Here is a 10282-nt window from a genome sequence, read left to right as displayed (position 1 = left end):
GTTCTCCCTGGATCCCTGACCCCGTTCTCCCTGGATCCCTGACCCCGCGGATCCCCTGCCCCGCTCCCAGGGTGACCCAGCTCGCTCCCGCCATCCGAACATTTCCTTTCTGGTCAAAAGATTTGCCTCCTGCCTGTCCCTTGGGCTTTGTTATCAGAGGCTCAGGTTCTTTTCTCGGGGATTTTTCTTGCTGTGGGAGTTTTTGCAGATGAAAGGAGGCGGCTTGTCTGCTCCTGAGCGAGCAAACAGCGCGTGGGGAGCAGCTGCCGGGCTTTGAGCCGCTCCTGCCTTTGTTCTGCCTCTCGAGCTGTGCTCAGGACACCAGACCAGCTCTCCTTTTTGCTTTGTTATTTGCTCTCCTCCCCACACACACACACACACTTCCTTGAAGGAGCCGAAGATTTTTTTATTATTTTATCTTTTTCCCCCACTTCACTTCAGGAGGTTTCTCGACTTCCTGCAATTTATTTTTTTCTGCTGAAATAATTCTCCTGCTCACCCAGGCAGTTTTTCCTCCTCTCCTGCCTCTCACTTGTGTCACAGAATCACTTAACTCATTAATTTCTAATGATTTATTTTTTTTTTTTAGTTAATCTAATCTGAAGACATTTAATTATAGAGGGTGGTTTTTTGTTGGGGTTGTTTTTATTTTTTTTTTATTTCCTGACCTGCTGCCCACTTGGCTCTTTGGCTGCCATTCCAAACACATGCTGCAGGAAATTTGGCCGTGGCAATTCCACCTTCTCGTGTGTGTTATGTTTAAATTTGATTTAAAACCGCACTGGATGCGCAGAAAAGGGACAGGAAGACAACAGGCAAAAGAAAGTGGGAGAGGGCAGGGAAAAATAAGAAAAAAGCACATTAAATTGGGGAAATAATTTGCAGTGGCCTGGAAAGCTTTTGGAAGATAAATAAGGCAGGAGTAGTTCAGTAGGATTTAGCCTTTTTGAAGTTGTTGGGCGAAGCGTGGGCAGGAAAATTCAGCTGAGTTTTGGGTTGGTTTGAATTTGGATTTTGCATCTCGTTCCTGCTCGATACATTAGACTTTGTCTGTGGGACTGAATTATTAAAATCACTTGAGGAAATGTGTTAATTGACGGGGTAAATTGGGAAGGGATGGGAGAGAGGATTGCAATTATTCCATCAAATTATGAAAAATCACAGGCAGGAGGGGGATTAAATGTAGGGCCCCTCTTTGAATAATTGAAAGCCACTGATGGCAGAGAAGGAAAGTGGAGGGTTTAACGGAGCCCGTGCAGGATGAGCTGGGTGGGAGCTGGAACTGCTCCCTCTGGAGCAGGAACAACGGCCTGGCCTCCCCTGGAGTGCCCAGTCCTGGGGCAGGGATGGGATTTGGGGCTCTGCCACCGGGAAACCGGGCAGGGATTGAGGAAAACCATTGGATCTGCCCTGGGAGCAGAGCTGAGGCCAGGAACCTCCGGGGGTTTGTCCCCAGCTGAGCCTGGAGGGGGCCAGAGGCTGCACAAGCAGGGCCAGGAGAATGGGGAGAGAATGAGAAAGAATGGAGTAGAATTAGGACAGGATAGAACCAAAGCAGATTAAAGAGAATGAAGGTGGAAGAGAACAGGATAGAAAAGAATAAAACAGAATAGAATTAGAATAGAATAGAATTAAGATGGAATAGAATAGAATTAAGATGGAATAGAACAATGGAAGGTGTTTCTAAGGGTGAAACTGGATGGGATTCTGGGGTTCCAAGGACAGATAATACAGACAGTAACACTTGATTTTTCCAGAGCTCTGTGTTTATTTTCAAAACCCCACAAATCAGTCCAAAATCCCAACCCTCTCCCAGCTCTCGGTGTCTCGCCAGGAATCCTGCTCAGAGGTTTCCTGGGGACAGGGGGTTTGGAGCAGTTTGGCTGCTCACAGGTCCCATGGAAGCCATTCCCAGGCTGGGGCTTCATTTTCATTCCCAGTTTGTTATGATGGGATATTTGGGGACATTTGCTCTGCCACTCCCTCTGCTCCTGCTGTTCTTGGCACAGATCAGGGCAGGGGAACTGCCAAGAGAAAATTGGGCCAGTACCTTGTTTGCAGAGGCTTGTTGGACACTGCAGAGTCACATCTTGTGGTCAGAGAGTTCTGAGCCACTCCAAGAGCTGCTTCCACCTCTTTTCCAAGCTTCATTCCCAAAATAGGAATAAAACCAAAAGAAAAAATAATCCCAGGAGTGCCAAACCCGCCCTTTGCTCATAAAAGTGGGGAGCTGCACCTCCCGAGCCCTCCTGTGGTGCCCAGGGGCTGGAAGAGCCCTCTCCCAACGGGATGGGGAGGGATGTTTGTCCGAAATTCCCTTCCCTGGACACAAACAACCCCATGGGACACGAGCAGAGCTCAGAAAGGAGGAGTTGTCACCCAGGGGTGGCCGTGGGGACATTTGTGCCATCGGCACCTTCCCCGTGAGTCTGTCCTTGTGGTCTCAGAGAGGAACTCCTTAGGATGGACCCAAACTCGGGTCTGTTTGGGTAGGGCTTGTCTTGGACCCCAGCTCTGCTTTAAATAGGGCTTGTCTTGGACCTCAATTCTGATTTACTTGAGTGGGGCTTGTCTCAGCCCCCAGTCCTGGTTTATTTAAGTAAGCCCTGTCTTAGAGCAGAAATTTGAGAGGGAGCAGAAGAAACAACCTGGCAAATCCCCGTGTCCCAAGACAGGCTTATTTTTACAGCGGGGTCAGAGCTCTTTGCTGGCCTCAACTGGCAGGTTTGATCTCTAAAGCTGAAAAAATGTGGCTGCTTTTCCAAGGTCTCCCTCCAAGATCAGCACTGAACACTCGCTGTGGGTTGGGGTGTTGGGGGGATGTGAGGTCACAGTTTTCCAGCTGATCTGTTTGGGAGCTTGCTGCTGTTTTTCAAGACCTATTTGAGGAGATCGTGGAAAATTTAAAGACAGATAAAATGTATAAAAGCAAACAGAATATCAAAATAGGTATAACGTAAAAATAATGTCAAAATAAATAAATTGTAAAAATAAATATAATATAAAACCAAATGTAATATTAAAAGAAATATTATATTTATTTTTACATTATATTTAGTTTATATTAAAAGAATCATAAACTAAATATAATGTAAAAATATAATGTAAAAATAAATATAACGTGAAATATATATAATGTAAAAATGCATATAATGTAAAAGTGAATATAATGCAAAAATAAATACAATATAAAATATATAAAAATATGAAATGAAATGAAATATAGGTAAAATTCAGCCATTTTTGGGATTGGGAAGAAAGCACTGCCCAACTTTTCCTGCTTCCCACTGGCAGGTCCTCGAGAGGATTGGTGGCTGCTCCCAAAACCTTTCACTTGTGTCCATGTTTTGGGAAGTGCTGCTCTACCAGGTAATTAAAGTGCCCTGATTGACGATCCCATCCCATCTGTGCGAGCCCAGGAGCCAACGAGTCCTGAGCTCAGAGCTCCTGTTTCCACAGCAGGGGCTGAAAGGACCTGGGAGAGGAGAATTCCAGGGCCTGGGATCCCAATGGGCCTGCCCAGCCAGCACGGGATCCCGGGATGGGAGAAACCCAGGAACAGCTCAGAGGGGAGGGAACCCGGGGGGCAAACACTGCGAACACTTGGAGGCCCACAGAGAACTGGGAATCCTGGGCTGGGGATCCCGTGGGATGGGGGGGTGATACTGGGGGCAAGGACCACGGGATCATAGGATCATGGAATCATAGGATCACGGAATCACAGTCACAGAATCCTGGGATTTTCCTTGCTGGAGGGTTTGGGAGGCAGAGCAGGGATTGTGGGAGCGTGGGGAGCTCCCAGGAGGAGCCGCTGGGATCACACCCTGAGCTCTTCCCGGTGCCCGGGGGGACCAGGGCGGGATGTTGGTCCTCCAGAAGGATTGGCCGGGATAAAGCCTGGGATAAAGTCCCCCAGACGTGTGTCCTTGGCAGTGGGATGCTCTGAGGGGAGAGCAGAAGGGAATTTTATTCCTCCCGTGGGAAAGCTTCCCAGGGAGGATCGTGGCTGAGCGTGGATGTCCTTGGTGCCGGTCGGAAGCAGGGACACACGGACACACCTGCTCAGGAATCCAGGGACACACGGACACATCAGGAATCCCGGCAGGCGGGAGCACAGCAGCTCTCCCTCCCTCCCTCCCTCCCTCCTCCTGCTCCGCTCCCTGCGCAGCTCCCGGATCCCAGAGCGGGACGGGGGACACTCAATCCCGCCGGGATTGTCCCTTCCCCCTAAAACCTCCCCCCAGCTCCAGAGCCGGGAGGATTCTGCAGCTCCCGAGCACGGAGGGGGAACTGAATAATTCAGGAGATTTTTTAGCGTGAGCAGCTGTGGGGGGTGAGCTGGGAATTCTCTGCAGAGGAACCGGGCTCTGCTGGGATTTGAGCTGGACGAGTTTTCCACTCCTGTCGTTCTCCAGCTGCCTCTTGACAGCTTTGCCTGGTTTGTCCAGGAATCCTCGTTCCCTGTGCTTCCCACCCGCCGTGAGATCCCCCTGTCCCCTCGTCCCGCTGCTCCACCTTTCCCTGGATGCCGAGGGGTCCCTGGGGCAGGGGCAGGGTGCTCGGTGCAGGGACCGGCGGGATGCGCTCCCTCCTCCCGGGGGACCTGGAAAAATCCCGCCCACGCTGACAGAGAGCTCAGCCCCTCCCGAGGAACCAGCTGCCACTTCAGCTGGAAAAGAGAAAGCTCGGCAGGAGGGAGGGCTGGCTCTGGAGGGGTTGGATGTGGACTGGGGGAGGGGGGCTGCTTTGTGCTGTGGTCTGTCTATTTTTATTTTATTTTATTTTACTTTATTTTATTTGTATTTTATTTTATTTTACTTTATTTCATTTTACTTTATTTTAATTTTATTTTATTTTTTATTTATTTTATTTTCTTGTTAATTTTATTTTTATTTTTATCATCTTTAATGTTTTTTTTTTAAATTTTTTTAAAATTAGTTTAATTTCAGGGTTTTTTTCATTTCACTTCAATATATTTTTAATTTTTTATTTCACGTTAAATTTTAATTTTTTTGTGTGGTTTTTTTTTCTCAAATGCATTTATTCCTTTATTATTTTATTATTTTATCTTTTATTTTAATGGAACATTATCTAGTGGGAGGTGTCCCTGCTCGTGGCAGAGGGGGGGTTGGAACTAAACAGTCTTTAATGTCCCTTTCAACCCAAACCATCCTGTGATTCCATGAGATTCCACGAGATTCCACGGTTTGATTTGGTTTGATCTCATTTTATTTTAATGGAACATTATCCAGTGGAAGGGGGTTGGAAGGAGATGATCTTCAGGGTCCTTCCCAAACATTCCAACCCAAACATTCCATGTGATTCCATGTGATTCCATGCTTGGATTTGAACTGTTTTCCTGTTTTTAGGAGCTGGGGGTGTTTCCCAAATCCCTCTGAGCACTGAGGACTTTGCCTGCTGGGGTTAATCCCGGCTCCAGCCAGCCCAGCCTTGCTGGGGACACCGGGAGGGGCTTTCTGGGGGCAACAAACACTGAAGAACACTAATTTCACACTAATTTCACACTAATTAACAGAGCTGGGAGCTCCTGGATGAGTCTGTGAGTGAGTTATCCCTGCAGAGCTTAAACGGGAATATTCTTATTTTTACCACGGTGGGAACATTCCCATTTTTAACAAAAATCACTATTCCTGGTTGTGTCCATCTGGGATCCAGTGAGGGGACCCCTCCCCACGATCCACGAGGGGACCCTTCCCCAGATCCGGGTGGGAACAGTGGGGAAGGAGTCACGGCATCCTTCCTCCTCCTCCTCCTCCTCCTCCTCCTCCTCCTGGTCCCCGGGCAGGAGCCTGGAGGAGCAGCAGCCGTGTGGGAGCAGGTGGGTGCTCTGGGAGGTCTGGGAAGCTCCCCAGGCAGAAGGAATTCCTTCCTTCCCACCCGCAGGTTCGGGCCCTGCTCCTGCAGCTCCGGGTTGGAGCGACCGCCCGGTCCCTGTGCTGGGCCCGCTGCCATCCAGGGCTATCCATGGAAAACCAGCCATGGAAAACCAGCCATGGAAAACCAGCCTGGCTGCTCCAGAAAAACCCAGGCTTGGAGGCGGGTGAGCCCTGGCAGAGGTGCCAAGGGGGGGCTTTTCCTCACCCACCCGGGGCAGGAAAGGCGGGCGGGGGTCAGGGGGTGACAATTCCAGGGTGACAATTCCAGGGTGACAATTCCAGGCTGCAGCTCCCTCCCTGGGAGAGCCTCACACTCTGCTGTTAACTGGGGGGAAAACAGTCCCAGAGCTGCTGCTGGAGTTGGTGGAAAGCGCAGAAGAGGGGGAATGTTGGTGTTCGTGGAGCAGCAGCTGCCGCGGGAGGAGGAGGAGGAGGAGGAGGAGGGAAGGGCTCGTGTTTGGGTTCTGGGTCTAATTGGCAAAGCTGTAATAATTCTTCCCTCAAATACGTGGTGCATCCAGCCCGCTTGCATTTCCAGCCCAGGGGGTGTAATAACAGCCCATAACACTGGGAATTTTGAGGCTAATCATTCCTGCTTCCCTCCCCTCAGCCCAGGGCTTCCATCCCTGGGAGGCAAAGGAACGGGAGCTCCACGAGGAGAGATCAGACAGCCCAGACAAAGGCCTGGAGTAACTCGGTTAAGTTTATCAGAAAAGCCAATAACATGATCAGGATTTATCCCCAGGAATTAGGATTCTGGGAGTGCTCGGAGAAGGAGATGTGAGTCCATGTGGCCTGCGAGGAGGAGGAGGAACTCTTCCCTCAGCAGAGGAAGAGATGACACAGGAGAAAGGTGACACAGGAGAAAGGTGACACAGGAGAAAGGTGACACAGACTCTAAAGGACTTGAAGGTTCCCTGGAATTCAGGGGGCTGTGGGCTGGAGAGGGACCCCCCACATCCTCACTGGATCCATCCCAGGATCTCGGCAGGAGCCACAACAGCACAGTCGGATCCAAAGGGGCTTTTGTGCCCCCAGAAGCAGCAGTGTAGGAGCCACCTGTGGCTCCTGGAATGGGGGATTAGAGGGACAAAGGCTTGGATGACTCACCAGAGCTCATCCAAGCCCAATGTGTCCATTGGAGCTGCAGCATCTCAGCAGCTCTGCTCCACAAAGGCCCCGTTGGCCATTTGGTAATTTGGGCACGAAGCCATAAAGTGGGTTTGTTTGTGCTGGGAAAGGTCAGATCCAGGCCCAGCCTCAGCAGCTGAAAAGGGCAGGATTGTCCTGGCGAGGAATATTCTGGGAGCTGTGACGTCACTGGAGATTTGGGGGGGATTCAAGAGCCAGGAGGGACAAAAAACTTAAATTATTTGAGCTTCCAGAGCTTCCACAGCCACCCAGCCGTGGGAACTTCGGCACCAGCAGGCTGGAAACCCCATCAGAGCAAAGCTGGGAGGGAGCGAGGAGGAAAAACGAAATCCAGCCCAAACTGAGGTTTTTAGTTGTGCACCAACATCTAAACCTCCAAAAATCCCATTTCCTTGGGCTTTCCTGGGATTGAGCCAGTTGTTTTTCTGGAAGCTGAGAGTCCAAGCAACTGGGATCAATCCAGCTCCAGGAGCTCCTCCAAACCTGCCAAATTCTGCTGGAAACCTCCGGGATTGGCACCTGCAGCCGGTGATGCCCCTGAAACCCTCTCACTGATGAGGCCTCTCCTGACAACACCCTGACATTCTCATTAGTTTCTCCAGGGTTTTTCCATGGCCAGACCTGTCCAAGATCTGATGCCTGGCTGGAACCTGCTGAAAATATTCGTGTTTGGGAGGGGGGAAAAAACCAACTTGGGGGAAATGGATGCCTTGAAGGTTTTGGAGCAGTGGGGAGGATCCAGCTGGGCCATCCCTGCGGTGATTTGGACCTTCCTGGGAGGTCTGTGCTCTCCAAACCTGGAGCTGTGCACGGGGCTCATGGGGTGAGGGAAAGGCTGGGGTTTTTTGGATATAGGAGATGGGAAAAGTGAAAAACCAGAGTCTGCCTTCCTGGAGTGTTGCAGAGGGAGGTGAGGCCCCAGAAACCCACAGAGAGTCGGGTTTGGGTTGAGCTGGGGCTGCTCAGTCCTAATTATTTTTTAGGATATAGGGCAAAATTAATAAAGGAGCACGTGGACTGGGAAGATGAAGCTTCACAGGAGAATGGCACTGGCATTAGACAGCATTTTATGGATTCATGGAATCATTTAGGTTGGAAAAGACCTTTAAGGTCAGCAGAGTCAAAGCAGATGTGACACCCCCGTGATCCTCAGACCTGGAAGGGGGCAGGAGAGGTGGGATCCACCACCCTGGGGAGATGTTGGGGTGGTTGTATCCCTGCAGCAAACCCCTCCTGACTTTTCCCTGACTCATCCCAGAGCTGGGAATCCTGGCCAGGCTGGTCCCGGCTCTAATGAGCACAATTAATGTCCGGGGCTGCTGATGGGCTCTGAGGGGGGGGGGGGGTGGGCTGTGCTGGGAAGCCAGGCCCTAAATGTGCAGCAGCCCAGGTCGGCTGGGCTGGAGCCTCATGAAATTTAAATCAGGAAGGGCTTTGTGGGGAAGAGGGAGGAGTATTAACGAACTAGAGAGAGCTAATTAGTGCAGAGGAGCCCATGTGGATGGCAGGGTGAGCAGGTCCCACCAGGGCTCTGGAGACAAAGGGAGCAGCATCCAGCGAGCTGTCAGAGGGAGAAGGGGCTGTATTTTGGACATGGAGAGAGGCTCTAATTGCCCAAATGCCTGGGAATCCTCAGGCACTTGGCTGAACCCGGAGTCACGGGGGTGGGATCTGCCTCCCACGCTCATCAGACTCCTCCTCATCTGGGGGGACATTTCAGCTCCTGGAGCTTCACTGGGGTGACTCTGAGCCCCTCCCACCCCAAATCCATCCTCTGTCCATCTGCTAATGGGGAGAGCAGTGAAGGCTCAGAGCCTGGTGTGCTCCTGCAGCAGAGGCAGGGAAGGGGTTGAATTCCACTTGGGAAGCAGAACCAGCTCCTTGGACACCTCCCAGCACAGCCTGGGAACAGCCCAGGGAAAAAACAGGCCCCAGGTACAACCCAAACCACTCCAACACACCTCGACCTCCCCTCCAACCAAGGGAATGTCCCCAGACAGTTGGTGCAGCCCCTTTCCCTCGCAGGTCAGGGCGAGGGGGAGGATGAAGGTTCAGCAGATTCCAGGGTGAGGATTTTTCCCTCTTCTCTCATCTGTCCTCCAACTCGGTGAAATCCTGCTTTTCTGAGCATGGGTTATGACTCTTTTAGCAGGAATCCTCTTCTCCCAAGCCCGAATAATGGCCCGTCCTGGTCTCCTTAGTAACTGCAGCTGCCACATCACTTTTGACAGCAGAGCATCCTTTGTATCCTGGTTCCCGCCGGCTCCCGTTCCTTCCACTGGCAATTGTCTGGAATTTCTCCAAACGAGCAACTTTTGTGTGTGTGTGTGGGGGGGGGGGGGGGGGGTTTTGTTTGTGCTGCCAGAAAGGGGTTTTTTTTGTGTTCCCTTCCTTAAAGCCAAGTCTGAACCTTTGGGAGTTGGGATCATATTTACTGAGGTGCCTCCCGGGGGGGTCCCCCCCTCAACTCCCCAATCCAAACATTGCTCCTGTTATTCCTGCAAACACCTTCCCAAGGCTCTTTTAAACTTCTGCAGGAAAATCCTCTCGTTGACTCTGGCACTAAGAGGCTCTGTGGATTCCGGAAGCAGCTCCTGTCTTGCTGGAGGAGCTGCACATCCTGAAGCTCTGCCAGCAGCCAGGAAACCTCTCCGAGGTGTGGAGAAGGAATTTAATTTGGGAAGGTCGGAGCATAAAACCTGTTCTTGGGGTAACACCTGTCCTGGAATTCTGTGAGGGTGTCCAGGGGCATTTTGGAGTTGGCCCCCTGCTCCCAGCTGTGGGGAGTTTGGGGGGAAACGGGAGGGGGAGGGGAAGCAGCTTTTTTTTTGGTCTTTTCTGTAGGAGGGGATGTGCCAAAAAAAGTGGGAGACTGAGGTTTGGATGTCTGGGGAAGGAGAAGAGGTTGGGAACAGCCATCAGTTGGGAATATCCATCATCTGGGGATACCCACCTGGGTGGGAATCTGGAGTTTGGATGCCTGGGAGGGGGAGGAGGTTGGGAACAGCCCTCAGAGGGGCAGAATGAGCCCCTGCACAAGCAGCAGCAGCCAAGTATCCAGGTGAAGGTCCGGGTCCTGGTGGCCCCCAAAGCTGGACCCAGTTCCCAGCTCCTGGAAGGCCCAGGATGGAGCTGGATTTGGACAAGGATCCCAACCCCACTGGTTTGTTCTCCTGCCCCCCGAGGACACGGATCATTCCCAGTAAAAACACTTGGCCTGCCCCGGTGCCACC

The sequence above is a fragment of the Corapipo altera genome, unplaced genomic scaffold (genome assembly GCF_003945725.1).
Source record: "Corapipo altera isolate COAL_440 unplaced genomic scaffold, ASM394572v1 226, whole genome shotgun sequence".
Taxonomy (NCBI): domain Eukaryota; kingdom Metazoa; phylum Chordata; class Aves; order Passeriformes; family Pipridae; genus Corapipo; species Corapipo altera.
The sequence above is the reverse complement of the archived record's forward strand: the minus strand, read 5'-3'. Positions refer to the sequence as shown.